General features: G+C 37.5%; 1 long non-coding RNA gene across 1 annotated transcript in view; it reads left to right on the top strand.

Moving 5' to 3' along the window:
• Positions 1-4,784: 4,784 nt before the first annotated feature.
• The window catches only part of LOC124232378 (uncharacterized), a 4,042-nt gene continuing 73 nt past the window's right edge, over positions 4,785-8,753 (top strand). The window contains exons 1-3 of the long non-coding RNA XR_006886829.1: positions 4,785-4,891; positions 5,758-5,811; positions 8,431-8,484. This is a non-coding gene — a long non-coding RNA (uncharacterized LOC124232378). The remainder of the gene's footprint in view (positions 4,892-5,757; positions 5,812-8,430; positions 8,485-8,753) is intronic.

Raw genomic sequence — 8,753 nt, 5'->3', positions numbered from 1 at the left:
AACAACTACAGCAAAGTTGCAGGGTAGAAAATCAACTTACAAAAATCAGTTGCATTTCTATACTCTAATGATGAACTAACAGAAGGAGAACTCCAGAATACAATCCCATTTGTAACCACAATAAAAAGAATAAATTATGTAGGAATAAATTTAACCAAGGAAAACTGTAAGACATTATTGGAAGAAATTGATGATGTCATAAAGAAGTGGAAAGAGATTCCATGCATATGGATTAGAAAAATAAACATAGTTAAAATGTCCACAGTACCTAATGCAATCTACAGATTCAGTGCAATCCAAATCAGAATCCCAATGATGTTCTTCATGAAAAGAGAACAAAGAATCCCAAAATTCATAATGAGCAAGAAAAGACCCTGAATAGCTAAAGCAACCCTGAGAAAAAAGAACAAAGCTGTAGGCATCACAATCCCTGACTTCAAAGCATACTACAAAGCTATAGTAATCAAAACAGCATGGTACTGGTACAAAAACAGACACACAGATCAGTGGAGCAGAATTGAAAGCCCAGAAATAAAACCGCACATCTATGGACAGCTAATCTTTGACAGAGGAGCTAAGAACATACAATGGAGAAAGGAAAGTCTCTTCAATAAATGGTGTTGGGGAAACTGGACAGCCACATGAAAAGAATGAAAGTAGACCCTTATCTTACAGCATACACAAAAATTAACTCAAAATGGATTAAAGACTTGAAGGTAAGATGTGAAACCATAAAACTCCTAGAAGAAAACATAGGCAGTGCACTCTTTGACATCAGTCTTAGAAGGATCTTTTTGAATACCAGTCTACTTGGGCAAGGGAAACAAAAGAAAAAATAACCAAATGGGACTTCATCAGACTAAAGAGCTTCTGCAAGACAAAGGAAACCAGGAACAAAATGAAAGGGCAGCCCACCAACTGAGAGAAGATATTTACAAATCATATATGCGACAAGGGTTTAACTCCAAAATATATAAATAACGCCTACAAGTCAACAACAAAAAAACAAACAACCTGATCAAAAAATGGGCAGAGGATATAAACAGACATTTTTCCAAAGAAGATATACACATGGCCAGCAGGCACATAAAGAGATATTCAACATCACTAATCATTAGAGAAATACAAATCAAAACTACAATGAGATATTACCTTACACCTGTAAGAATGGCTATAATTAACAAGACAAAAAATAACAAATGGAAGACAATGTGGAGAAAAGGGAACCCCCATACACTGCTGGTAGGAATGCAAACTGGTCTAGCCACTATGGAAAACAGTATGGAGATTTCTCAAAAAATTAAAAATATATATACCATATGACCCAGCTATCCTGCTACTGGGTATTTATCCAAAGAACTTGAAATCAACAATTCAAAGAGACTTATGCACCCCTATGTTCATTGCAGCATTATTCAAAATAGCCAAATGTGGAAGCAACCCAAGTGCCTGTCGACTGATAAAGAAGATGTGGTATATATACATTATATATATATATGTATATATATACATTGTATATATATATGTGTGTGTGTGTGTGTATATATATATACAATGGAATACTACTCGACCATAAAAAAAGACAAAATCATCCCATTTGCAACAATGCGGATAGACCTTGAGGGTATTATGTTAAGCAAAATAAGGCAGACAGATAAAGACGAACAGTGTATGATTTCACTCATATGTGGAAGATAAACAAACACATGGACAAAGAAAACAGATTAGTGGTTACCAGAGGGGAAGGAACTTGGGGATGGACATAAAGGGCAAAGGGTCACAAATATATGGTGACTGACAAAGAAAAATGTAAAACTGAAATTTCACAATGTTATAAACTATTATGACCTCAATAAAATAAAAATAAAAAAATTTAAAAAGGGATTAGAAAGTTAAAAAAAAATCCACAGGTACCATCATACTTGACGGTGAGAAACTTGATAAGATCAGGTACAAGGCAAGGATATCCCCCTTCACCACTCCTTTTCAAGATCATACTGTAAGTCCTAACTAATGCAGTAAGAAGGAAACAAAAGTATGCAGATTGGAACAGAAGAAATAAAACTGTCTTTATTCACATGTGACATGATTATCTCTGTAGAAAATCGAAAATAATTTACAAAGAACCTTCTGGAATAATAAGAAATTATAGCAGAGTTTCAAGAACAAGGTTAATATACAAAAGTTCATTGCTTTCCTTTATACCAGCAATGAATAATTGGAATTTGAAACAAGCACACCACCATTTAGATTAGCACCAAAAAATTGAAATACTTAGGTACAAATCTAACAAAATAATGTATAAAATCTATATGAGGTAAACTACATAACTGATTAATGAAATCAAAGAAGATCTAAATAAATGGGAAGATGTTCCATGTTCATGGATAGGAAGACTCAATATTGTTAAGATGTCAATTCCTTCAACTTGTAGTTGAGTGCAATCTGAATCAAAATCCTGAAAAGTCGTTTCTTTCAATATTGACAAACTAATTCTAAAGTTTATGTGAAAAGGCAAAAGACCCAGAATAGCCAACACAATATTGAAGAAGAATGGCAAAGTCAGAGGACTGACAATACCTGACTTAAGTCTTTCTATAAAGCTACAGTAATCAAGGTAGAGTGGTATGGGTGAGAGGATATACAAGTAGATCAAAGGAACAGAATAGAGAGCCCAGAAATAGGCCCACACAAATATAGACATCTTGTCTTTGATAAAGGAGCAAAGGCACTCAATCCAGTGGAGAAAGGATGGTCTTTTCAACAAATGTTGCTGGAAGAACTGGACATCTATGTGCAAGAAAAAAAAAAATCTAGGCACAGACCTTACACACTTAACAAAACTTAACTCAAAATGGATCACGGACGTAAATATAAAATGCAAAACCATAAAACTCCTAGAAGATAACACAGGAAGAAACCAGATGGCCTTTGATACAGCAATGATTTTATATATAACACCAAAAATAAAATCATGAAAGAAAATACAGACAACTTGGATTTCATTAAAATTTAAAACTTCTGCTCTGTGAAAGACACTATCAAGAGAATGAAAAGACAAGTCAGCCACAGACTAGAAGAAATTATTTGCAAAAGACGTATCTGGTAAAGGGCTTTTATTGAAGGTATACAAAGAACTCTTAAAAATCAACAATCAGAAAACAAAAGTACTCAAAAAATGGACAAAAGATCTGAACAGATACCTCACCAAAGAAGATATACAAATGCCAAATAAGCTTATGAGAAGATGCTCAACATCATATGTCACTCAGGAATTGCAAATTAAGACAACAAGAAGATACTACTATCCACCTATTAGAATGGTCAAGATCTGAATATTGAAAACACCAAATGCTGTCAAGGATAAGGAGCAACAGGAATTCTCATTCACTGTTGGTGAAAATGCAAAATAGTATAGCCACTTTGGAAGACATTTTGGCAATTTCTTACAAAGCAAAACATAGTCCTATCAGATGATTCAGCAATTGTGCTCCTAATGAGTTTCAACCCCGAAATGAGTTGAAAAGTTATACCTACACAAAAACCTCCACCCAAATTTGATAGCAGCTTTATTCATAATTGCCAAAAATCGGAAGCAACCAAGACATCACAGAAGAATAGATAACCTGTAATGCCTATATACAATGGAAAATTATTCAGCAAGCAATTTAAAAAAAGTAAAAGAATCTATCAAGCCACAAAAGGAAATAGAGGAACCTTAAATCCTTGCATAAGTACTAAGTGAAAGGAGGCAGTGTGCTAAGGCTATATACTTTATGATTCCAACTATATGACACTGTGGAAAAGGTAAAACTATAGAGACAGTGAAAAGATCAGTGGTTTCTAGGAATTGGAGTGGGGGGCAAAGGGATGAATATGTAGAGTACAGGGGATTTTTAGGGCAGTACAGTTATTCAGTATGATGCTGTTATGATGGATACATGACATCATGCATTTGGAAAAACCAATAGACTTGTTCAACACGAAGAATGAACACCAATGTGAACTATGGATGTTAGTTAACAATAATGTGTAAATACTGATTCATCAGTTATAACAAATATACCAGATGAATGCAAGATATTAGTGATAGGAGAAGCTGTGAGGGAGAAGGGGGGTATATGGAAACTCTCTGTACTTTCTGCTTAATTTTTCTGTAAACCTAAACTTATTTTTAAAAAAAGTCTACTTAAAAAAATGTGCAAGACGAAAAATCATTCAGATCATGTGCTCTACTTCCAATTCATAAAATCTTGAAAACGTAATTTAGGCAGATCCTAATCTAGCTACTTGTTTCTGCCCTACCAAATGGCAACCAGGGATTAGCCCTTGCCATTGAAATTCTCATTGTTCTGGCATTTTCTTTCCATTGTCTTTGTATCATCTCATCAACTTACCTGGATCCACCACCTCATCCCTACACTCTTGTGTCTCTCTCTTTCTCTCTGTGTCTCCCTCTTCCCAAATTTATTCAATGATGACCAGAATGGTAGAGAAAATGGGAAGGAAGGAAGGAAGGAAGAACATTTAATCATGATTGCTGCTTCTCCCTTGCTTGCTTCCTTCTGTTTCCAATAAATACACACAGGCACACACACACATGCACACGCACACACCCACCCCCCCCAAGAGGCTTGCTTACAGGTGCCACTGTGGTAACCCCTTCAGTTCCTGTCACATTCCTTCAAATTTGTCATGTGTGACTTTTTGTGCCTGAAATTCCTGTCAGGAAAGAGGAATGATTTCCTCTTGAAAAAAGGAATCACTTCCTGTTATTATTTCCTTCCTCATTGTCTGGCTTTATTTTTTGCATATTCTTTTTGTTCTTTGACAGAAATAAGAATGCTTTAGTAGCCTTTTCAGAGTCCTCTAGCCAGAACATCAACAATAGGTGAGTTGATTTTCTGTCATCTGAGTGGGAAAACCATTTGGGAGCATTGGTGACAATACAGAATGTCCGTGATAGCCTGTCAGCTTCTATATATAACTTTTTTCTTTTTTGGATCAAGAAGGACCAGGTCAAAAGAGAGAGAACACTTACTATTTGTGTGTTCGTGAACTTTAGGGATTACTAGTGAAAATCCTTAGGGAACTATTAGAGTACCTGTGTATATCTTTCTGCTAGTGTGGGTCAAGGGAGAAAACACTATTTGGAAGCACAAAGGTAGTAGCGGTGGACAGGGAGCAGAGGAGCCCTCAGCAGAAACTAAAAGAGATAATAGACTTGAGATCTGTCCCTTACCCTCCAGAGCTCTGCCACAATGGGAGGCTGGTATCCCAAACCCAAACCAACCATCATACTGGAGGTAGCCCCTGCCTCAGGCCGACAGTTACTTAACCCTATCTGAGGAGAAGGAAAGACATCCATGAAACATGAAGAGTAAGGAGGTGGTGGAGGGACTTGAAATCAGAAAATTAGATGGGATAAGAGGGATTCCTACCTACAAACTATAGCTGAATTTGAAGTAAATGTAATCACAAAAGGCAATTACACATTGGGGTTAAGTTTAGTAGTAAAGAAATGTTTTTAAATCTTGATCCATTAAGGATTCTTTTACAGGCCTAAGAATTTTATTACCATCATATGAAGCCTCAATTCTAGGGAAAGATGAAATATTTTCCAAATAACCAAATTACATGTGAACTTACGGGGTTCAACCATTTTGTAAGTTATAGAGAAATTGTAGCTAATTTGAATGAGAAAAGTGAGTCTATGAAGTCACACGGTGTTTGATCATGTACATTTTAATCCTTTAGTTCTGATTGGAATAAATTGACATCAGTAGCCACTGAGGAAGTCTCCAGCAAAAGGTGAGATTATAGATATATCTGTAAAGATACACACACAAAGTGAAGAGAGATTTCTATTTGGAAACAAGGAGAATGATAGCAGGGTGTCAGTGGATAACAATACAGAGTGTCTTTGACACTCTTTTGGAGTCATCTCACGGTAGCATCTGTAGGTAACTCTTTACCTTTTTGGACCCATTTGGATAAAAAAGGAACAAGTTATAAAAGGGATGCTTCTTCCCCTAAGTGTGTTTTGTCACCCTTAATTAGTAGCAGCCAAAACTCTTAAGAAACTATCAGATTGCCCACATGTGAGACTCTACTAGAGTGGACCAAGAGAGCACAGAATCTCATTTGGAGCAAGGAGACAAGGTAGCAGTGGACAGAGAACAGTGGAGCCCTCAGCAGAAAAGAATGGAGCTAATAGAGCCTGGATGTGTCAATGACCCTCCAGAGTTTTGCCACGGTGTGAGGCTAGTGCCCATACTCACTGTCATATTGGAAGGAGCCCCCCGCCCCTACCTTAGCCTGCAGTTGCTTGACCCTGAGGGTCAGAAAAGATATCTATGATGGTGAAAGCAAGAAAGTGAGGGAGGGGCTTAAGAATTGGGAATTAAACGTGAGAAGAGGGATGGGTACCTACAAACTGAAGTGGAATTTGAAATAAATTCTACCACAAAAGGCTGTTACACACTAGGATTAGGGTAATTGTAAAGAACTTGGCTTGTATCTTGATGCATTAATTATTTACAGGCTAAAATTTTCATTACTACCTTATATAAAGCCTCATTTCTAATAAAAACTAACATACTAGATTTAGTTATATATACATGAATTTTTTTTACAAGTGGATCAGAGTTTATTAAGTAGGGGGTGAAGAGGGTGTGGCACAAGTAGAAGTATGCAACACCCGAAGTGAACAGAATCTGAGATTCCTGAAAAAAAATCTGTCGATTACACAATTGGCCACTTGCTCCTCCATTGACACAGGGACTGGTCAGGGCAGATGAGGGAATAAATCCTGTGGCAGGACCCGTGGTTACTCCCAGGCTGGGAATAATCTCCACGGAGCTTTCAAGACCAAGCCAGGCTTGGGCAGAGACTTCACAGCTGATGAAGCTGGATCCAGCAAGGTGGCTGTGAGCGAGAAGCCCTGGGTGGCAATCTGGTTGTATATCATGAGCTGGCAGCACTGGCTCTGATCCCTAGGGAAGCAGTAGAGGTCATGGGTGAGGGCAGCCACTGTGCCCAGGCAGCCTATGGGTACCATTGGGTTCTTGCAGGTCTTGAGAAGGAACTTTTCCTTGAAGCTTTCTGGAGTGCTGTAGACACTGAGGCTAAAGCCCTCAACGACTAGATGCTGCGACAGTTCAAAGGGTGCCTCTGAAGTCATAAGGCTGGGAGCCCCCATGTCCCAGGCAACAGCAGTATGAGAAAACAGGGATGCTGAACTCCATCTCCTCTATATGTGAATTTGTAAAGATCAACCAGTTCATAAGCTGTAAAGTAATTACAGCTATTTGAATTAAAACAAACAAGTCTAAAATTAAAATGTGGTATCTGAATAGGTAACTTTTTAGTCCTTTAGCACTGCTCTGAATGAATTAACATCAAAAAGCTATGAGGGAGCCACCCATGAAATTTGAGATATAAATGAATAAATAAAAATAAATATATATCTTTTTATATATACACATGTGTATTTATATAGTTATATCAACACAGACATACAAACACACATACACAAACATAAATACAATGAAAGAAAGAGAGATAAATTTCCAAATTCATTCTTAGGAGTATCCTTGACAGTACAGTGTCTTTGACACTGTTTCTAAATCTTCTTACCATAGCACCTTTAGGTAACTTTTTCTCTTATTGGATTTGGTTGGATAAAAAAGGAACAGGTCATAAGAGGAATGCTTCTTCCTCCTAGTAACTACCACCCAAAAGTCTTAGAAAAATTTCAGAATGCTCCAAATAGGAGCATTCTGCCTTTGAGACTCTATAGATTGAGTGAAAGGGGGACAGAATCCAATTTAAGGCAAGGTGGAGGTAGCAGTGGACAAAGAGCAGAGGAGCCCTCATCACAAAGAAAGGAGCTAATAGACTGGGATCTGTCCCTCACCCTCCAGAGTTCTGCTGCCGTGTGAGGCTGGTGTCCTAGACCCAAACCCACCACCCAATAGAGGGAGTCCCCAACTCAGGCCTGCAGTCACTTAACCCTTTCTGAGGGCCAGGAAAAACAACCATGTTAGGTGAAAGTAAAGGTGAAGGAAGAACTTGAGAGGTAGGAAATTAGGTAGGGGAAGAGGGATGCACACCTGCAAATTGAAGTTGATTTTGAAATAAATTCCACCACAAAAGGTTGTTACACCATGGGTCAAGTTCAGTAGTAAAGAACTGTACTGAAATCTCGAGTCATTAACTTTTTTGGTACGTCTAAAATATTCATTACAAACATATATAGTATCATTTCCAGGGAAAAGGAGAAATTGGATTCCAAACAACTGGTTTACATGTGAATTTCCTAAGAGTCAACCGGTTGATAAAATCAAGAGTAATTGTAGCTAATTTGAACTAAAAAAGTAAGTCTGGAAGTCACGTGGTGCCTTACTATGTGTGTTTTTAATCCTTTAGCCCTGCACCAAGTGAACTGAGCACAGTATCTTCTGAAAGCTTCTACGATGCCAAGTGAGCTATGATGAACAAATCTGTATATATGTGTCCGTATATGTGTAGACACACACACACACACACACATTCAGAGAAATTGATGTTTGGGATGTTCGCTCTCAGGAGCACCTGGGAATACAGAGTTCCCTTCATATATTTTTAAAGCCCTCTCCTGGTAAGCATCAACGTGTAATATTCTTTATCTTGAAATTGAGATAGAAAAGACGCACAGGTCATAAGGGAAGTCTTTTTAATCCTAGAATTTGTCACCCTTGATTACTGTGTAT

Source organism: Equus quagga, unplaced genomic scaffold (genome assembly GCF_021613505.1).
Source record: "Equus quagga isolate Etosha38 unplaced genomic scaffold, UCLA_HA_Equagga_1.0 HiC_scaffold_5195_RagTag, whole genome shotgun sequence".
In the NCBI taxonomy this organism is placed as follows: Eukaryota; Metazoa; Chordata; class Mammalia; order Perissodactyla; family Equidae; genus Equus; species Equus quagga.
Note: the sequence above shows the minus strand (reverse complement) of the source record. Positions and strands in the feature narration are given on the sequence as shown.